The sequence below is a fragment of the Tursiops truncatus genome, chromosome 4 (genome assembly GCF_011762595.2).
Source record: "Tursiops truncatus isolate mTurTru1 chromosome 4, mTurTru1.mat.Y, whole genome shotgun sequence".
Taxonomy (NCBI): Eukaryota; Metazoa; Chordata; class Mammalia; order Artiodactyla; family Delphinidae; genus Tursiops; species Tursiops truncatus.
This window is the reverse complement of record NC_047037.1, coordinates 141,214,941-141,222,281: the sequence shown is the minus strand read 5'-3', so window position 1 is coordinate 141,222,281 and position 7,341 is coordinate 141,214,941.

The following is a 7,341-nucleotide window of genomic DNA, read 5'->3' as shown; positions in this document are numbered from 1 at the left end:
GACGTTGGGTATTTGAGGGGGGTGGTGGGCTTGAAAGCAGTGGTCCCATGTAGCTGTGCCCCTTCCATCTCCGATTAGGGAAGAAGGACGAGGGTCCTCAGACAGCAGAGCAGACTCAAAGTCAGACCCCCTCCCCTGGCTCGAGGGTACGACTCCCGGCTTCATCCAGGCGATAACCTTTGGCAGGTCGGAGATCCCACCTAGCCGTGTGTGCGTCGCGGAGCTGGGCTACTCAGTATTTGCGGGATACAGGGGCACCTGCTGCACGTTTCCCACAAGGAAGTGTGTGGTGAGTGCTCTCACTAACTGGGGTTCAGCTGCACAGTTTTCATGATTTCAAGGAGGCGGGGAGAAGTCCTCACTTCTGACAGATCAAGGTAACATCCTCAAGTAAAAGAAGCAGATACCGGAGAAAACTGAATGTTTCACGTGTTCTCCAGACTCGGGAAAACAGTCACTGATTTTTGCCAAAAGGTAACTGGTTACTATAAATCCACACTCTTTTATTTTTCTTTTTGACATGGGGCAATCTTGCCTGCTCTCACTCACTCCTGCCTGCACGAATGTATGTGTTACATTTAAATGAGCTTAATGGGAAGTGCTGAGGCTTTTGTGTGAAGATGTACTCAGCCATCATCATGGCACGTGTGCAAGCTGGACGCTGACCCCAGCCCAGGGGCGGCTCCCCCGTGGCTAAGGGGACAAGCCTCAGGCCCCTCCCGGGAGCAGTGGAGGGGCCGGCCAAGGCTTCACACAGTCAGGTGGCGTCAGACTTGCGAAAGGAGGGTATTTGACCACAATCACTTAAGACCACAGTCTCTTGGGACTTCCCTGGAGGTCCAGTGGTTAGGGCTCTGCACTCACACTGCAGGGGGCACGGGTTCGATCCCTGATCAGGGAAGTAAGATCCCACGTGCCAAAAAAACCAAACCAAGCCACAGCCTCTTTCCACTGCAGGGCCCTCCATCACTTTCCGCTCCTGGCCGGCTTGGAGTGGCTGTCGGGGCACACTTTGTCTGGGTTTAGAGGCATGTCTATGGGTTCACACCGACTTCCTGTGTGGCCGAGCTACTGAGAGCTGTCTGCCGTGGGCACGGCCTCCGGGGACACTCCTGCTTGCCACCGAGCCGACCCGCCAGGCACGCGGATGTGAAGGTGGTGACCAGAGGGGAGACTGCAGTATGAGCGTCACGGACATGTGCTATGACCGTGTCCCATGACCGTGAACATGTAGCATGCTTACAAACATGTGACGTGAACGTAAGCTGTGACCACGTCCTGAGAGGTTTGGCAGCAGCGGTAGGTGGGGAAGGAGGAGAAGCAAGTTTTTATTTTTGTCTTTTTTAACGTTTATTTATTTATTTATTTTGGGCTGCATCGGGTCTTAGTTGCGGCACACATGATCTTCCCTTGTGGCGCACAGGCTTCTCTGCAGTTGTGGCCCGTGGGCTCCAGAGCACGTGGGCTCAGTAATTGCAGCGCACAGGTTAGTTGCCCCGCAGGCATGTGGGATCCTAGTTCCCGGATCAGGGATTGAACCCGAGTCCCCTGCTTTGGAAGGCAGAGCCTCAACCACTGGACCACCAGGGAAGTCCTGAGAAGCAAATTTTGAAATGCAGGGAGCCAGAAACTAGTCGTGGAAAATTCTTTACATCATGAAATACGGCATCAGATTTGATTCCCCTCCATACCTAGACGAACAGAACTTCTCTCTGTGGGGAACAAACTCCATAATACAGTACATGCAATTAAACACAGGCCTTGCTTTCTCTTTTTTGATGGGAATCATGTGAAATTATATTGATCAGAATTCCTGTGCTTGAAGCAGTGCTACAAACAGCGAGGATGTCAGTGTGCGGTCACAATTTTTACGTGTCCAGACTAAAAACAAATTTTGATCAAGCCTGCAGGTGGAAAGACTGAATTATCTTTCTCTTCTATCAAAATAGTACTATAAAAATGCCATGTGAAGAAGGATTCAAAAAGTGTGCGACCAAAAATTATTTTTTTATTAACTGCTTGACACATAAAGAGGTATGTCAAGCCATGAATCAAAAGATCATGTTATTTTTCTGGATTTTGCGAGGTTTACAGTATCTACCAAATTTTAAAATTTGTAAGCTAGTTTTTCCTCATTCTAAATAATATCACCTTCATACCTAATTTTGAATTCATAATTGTGCATTATTTTTATTTAAGAGCGCTCCATATTCTGTCAGATTTAGGCCCCACAAAACCTGAATCAATCCTCAAGAGTGCGCTATACTTTCTCTCTTTTTTTTTTCTGTTAATTTTCATTGAACCTCTTCTAGCCTTAAGTACTAGTCATTCATGGATATAGGAACTAATTGAGAAAAATAGTTTCAATACAAATCACTAAGAAATACGTATCCAGTAAAAACTTACTTTATAAGTTTAGAAATGTTTGTTAAAATTGGACTTTATAAGTAAGTTACTGAGACTTGTAAAAAAATGCTTTAAGAAAAATTAGGTTTTTATTAAGAATACTGTATTTTAAAAACTTTAATGTTTTCAAAAAATTGTTTAAATTTTAAAATATTTTTTTAAAAATTTAATATTAATTAAAAAAGTCTCTTCTGTACAAGAATCTGTCAGACATAAAAGAACTCATCTGACACTTTCAAAAATAAAAAGCATTAAATTATTAAATTTTAACAGATGGAAAGAAATTGAAGTAAAAAAGGAGTTCCTAAACGTCAGAAACACATTTTTTTTCAAGACACACTGGTTCCTAAAAATCCCACTGGATCCAGAAACAGCCCGTGCGAGCCCTGCAGAGCCCGGTGGCTGTTCTCCGAGTTTCTGCTCTAGGTCCCAGCTAACTTGCTCTGAAGGTCCAGCTGAGTCACTCTCTCAGGCTTCCCCCCGACCCCCCTGCCTCCTCCAGACCCCTTGACTTGTTTGATTCTTCCTTAGTCGAGGTTTCTGACAGTTCCATTGTCTTGCCACCCTGACCCCGTGCTCTGTCCTAGCTCTGTGCAGAGGGGCTGTGTGGTCAGCCCGGCCCTCTCCACGCTCTCCAATCCCTGGGTTGGAAACGAGCTCATTCATCTCCGAGCAACTGGATTTCACTGCCTAGTTTTTTTCCCACCAAGGGCGCGGGGTGATATGCTGTCTGGAGAAAGGAGTTAGAAGATGGTAGATGTGGGGACAGACGGAAGGGCTATCACCGAAGGCTAGATGTCCAAACACATGGAAAAGAAAGAGAAAAGGAAATGTATTTATTTATTTATTTATTTATTTTATTTTATTTTTTTATTTATTTATTTTTTAATAAGTCTATTTGTTTATCTGCAGCTGTGTTGGGTCTTCGTTGCTGCGTGCGGGCTTTTCTCTATTTGCGGCGAGCAGGGGCTACTCTTCGTTGCAGCGCGCGGGCTTCTCACTGCGGTGGCTTCTCTTGTTGCGGAGCACGGGCTCTAGGCGCGCGGGCTTCAGTAGTTGTGGCACATGGACTTAGTTGCTCCGCGGCATGTGGGATCTTCCCGGACCAGGGCTCGAACCCGTCTCCCCTGCCTTGGCAGGCAGATTCTTAACCACTGCGCCACCAGGGAAGCCCTGTAAAAGTCTTTTTATTATGAAAGTTCCCAAGGACTTAATAAGTTGCAGAGAACAGAATCGTCGATCACCCAGGCTCAGCAATTATCATTTTCCCATTCTTTTATCATCTCTGCAGCTCAGCCCTTCCCATACTTTTTGTCAGAATATTTCAAACAAATTACCAGTTAAAAAAAAAATAAAACCAGACAGTGAAATTCTTCTCCTACAGGACAGAGCCTGTTGTGGACTGAATGTTTGTGTCCCCCTCAAATTCATATGTTGAAGCCCTAACCCCCGATGTGATGGGAGGAATTAGGACTAGAGAGGCCAGGAGGGCAGGGGGGCCCAAGATGGGATTAGTGCCCTTATAAAAAGAGACACCAGAATCTTACTCTCTGACTCTGCCATGGGAGGACACAGGGAGAGGGAGGACACAGGGAGAAAGCGGACACATGCAAGCCAGGAGGAGGGCTCTCACCAGACGTTGAATCAGCTGGCACCAGATCTCTTGATCTTGGACGTCCAGCCTCCAGAACTGTGAGACAGTGAATGGGTGTGGTTTAGCCACTGAACCTGCTGCATTTTGCCGTGGCAGGCGGAGCCCTGGCTGCCTGGTTCAGCGCCAGCACTTACCACATTAGCAATGCCAAAGGACTTACAGCTTCCTGAAAACACAACGCTCTTCCAGCATCCAGGCCCGTGCATCACACCCCCCCATCCCCCGTGCCTCGGAGACCGACCTTCAGGGCTCCCTCCACCAGCTACACCTGCACCGGTGCGTCCCTGGCCCCCTTCCAGCATTCAGGTGAGACATCACGCCCCACAGAGCCTCCTCTGATGAACGCCCACCCTCACCTCTTCTCCATACAGCTGACTCATGTCGTGAGACTCGGCACGTGGCCTACAGTGTGCCTCACAGGCCTCCTTTCTCTCTCAGGCTGTGAACTCGGGAGAGGCCGGCGGCCTTTACCATCTGTGAACCCGAGGCCCGGACCCGAGCCCAGCGTGGAGCAGACATTTAGACTGATGTGGATTCCAGGCCTGCCAGAGAGAAAACTACTCCCAAAGGAGCATCACTTCGGTGGTTAATATTTTACACCTTAGTCTCTGTTTCAGACCCTTCTAGAATAAAGGCCAGAGGAGGGCGGAGGGAAGGAGGGCAGGGGAGAGGGCAGTAGAGCTGGGGCGCTGAGCATGTGGAGAACGCCACTTAGCTGGCCTTTCACTGAATCAAATGATCTGTGGCCGCCGCATAACACTGGGGTATGAACACTTAAAACTGCAGCCCTCAGACAAACCCCGCTCTCCGCGTCTTTCTGTAAGGCCCACAGCAAGAATGGTTTTTAACATCTTTAAAGGGTTGAAAAAAAAGAATGACTGAGCCGCACTGACTGTATGTGTCAAAGCCAAAAATATTTACCATCCGGCCCATTTCTGGAAAAGCGTGCCACCCCCCCTGCTTTAACAGACTGGGTCGGTGTGCATCGTTTCTAGCTCATGCAGCCTCCCTGCAGGGTGAGGCACATCGTGCCGTTGGCGAACTCATTTTACAAACCTTTGCCTGCATCCGGCACGCAGGGTACGGGGCCACGGTCACACAGCACTGGGGGTGAGCGAGGAAGCGCCGAGCACTTTCTTGGGTTGGGAGACAAACAGAACGTACAAACTATCAAAACACAAACCTCGGGCTTGGAAGCAGCATCAGAAAAGCCACACGATAACCTGCTGAGTTTCAGGTTAAGCAGCGGCCAGTAAGCATTAGAACCAGGGTCCACAATAAGCAGGGCCTGGACTTAGGGTCTCTGTACAGCCTCCTGCGGTCCCAGGGTATGTGTTGTAACAGGTGTAAGAGAACCAACATCTAGGAAGATGTCAGAGTTCAGGTGACGTGATGGGAAAAATATAAAAGGAGGTAGAATCGTTACCTTATTGAACTCAAAAGCATATTAAGCCGGTTTAAAAATCTCACAGAAATGAGAGCAATGCTTGTGCTCATGAATCACTTATGATCATCAGCTTCGCTTCTGGAAATTCATCGTCAAGAAACAATACAAAATACAAAATGAGTTACATTCACAAAGGTGTTTCTGGTAGCACTCTTTAAAGGAGAACATGGGAAATTACACAAATCCAAAACGCTGCACTTGGCGGGTAACCACGGTGTTGCCCCCAGATGGAGGACCAGGGGGTCTGAAGACAGAGCCACACCCGGTGCTGTTTATCGTGGCCGCAGGAAGCCTTTTCAGGGGGCGGGGCAGAGGGAACCAAACTCCCAGAGAGACTGAGAGATGAGCCCGACAGCACTGGTTCCAAGGGAAAGCTTCATGCAACTTAAAATATATTTGGACTGGTTTTTATGTAAAAAGAACTTCAACTCTCCGTGGTGTTAACAGCCCAGGGAAACACACTCCGTGGCATCAGAGTCCATGCCCACCCCCCCAACACCACAGAGCACAGGGGTTCTGTGGGCCAGTGTGAGAAGCAAGCTATCCAATGAAAAAAAGCCCCAGAAGGATAGAAAACTGTACATACATTATATGGTCATATCTAAACAAAACCACCACCACCACCAGGAAAACCTGTTCAGTGTTAATAATGGTTGGGTTAGCAGAGGGGATTTTAGGTAATCTTAGTATTTTCCATTTTCTTTCTTTTTTTCTTTTTTTTTTTTTTTTGCGGTACGCGGGCCTCTCACTGTCGTGGCCTCTCCCGTTGCGGAGCACAGGCTCCGGATGCGCAGGCTCAGCGGCCGTGGCTCACGGGCCCAGCAGCTCCGCGGCATGTGGGAATCTTCCTGGACCGGGGCACGAACCCGCGTCCCCTGTATTGGCAGGTGGACTCTCAACCACTGCGCCACCAGGGAAACCCCGTTTTCTTTCTTTTGGTAATGGGGTTTTAGTGCTATTATAATAAAAAACGTGATTAGAAGAATCTTGCAGAGTTGCTAAGCCTCCAGGGTGGTAACAAAGTCTGAGACATGTGATCACGATATTAGTTTTCAACACCATGTTTTCGGTCCTGGTATCCTTACTTGGACTCATTTTAAGAAATGCAGGATTACAGAAATGTGAGTCAGAAGTTATAATACCCTGTACTGTTTGCTATAAATTGCCTAGAGGCCAAGAACCAGAATTGAAATGAAATAAGGCCCACGAGTTTGGGCACATAAACATCAGGGAAGTGTGAGAACAGGCAAACCAGGAAACGTCCCCGGTGTGCAGACGGACATTCTGCTTCAGGGGGGGACGCGAGGCCCCAACAGATGGGTGCAGTCTCTCAGCCCAGCAACACCTCATCTGGATTTGTTACTTCTCAGAGCGGACTGTTTATTCCGGCCTCACAGGGGCCTGGTGCAGGCACCGAGTGACACACGGGAGCCTCCTCACACAGCGCACGTCCCCAAGCCTGGGTAATGTTCCCGCAAATGACAGTTATTCGGCCAACCCAGAAACCCTCTGTGGCTAAACGAGCTCAGTCTGCCAGGCCACCTGGGAACCCAGCTGCTGCTGGACCCTATACGACCTTCACCTGTCTGTAATGCCACCGCTCGAAACTTCCCCGAGTTTACATCCCATGCCTAATTCAAGTGAGCAAAAGAACTCCCATCCTTCTGATAATAAAATGCCATGATTTAGTAACTTCTTTGCAATGCAGCAGGTAGTTAACGTGTGTAAAACTCCTATTTCCAATTCATCAAGAACTAGGTCTCCCAAATCAGAAGGCCCTGCTGCCCTTATCAACACCTTGCTGGTGAACCAGAAAACGCTGAACTGACCAGGG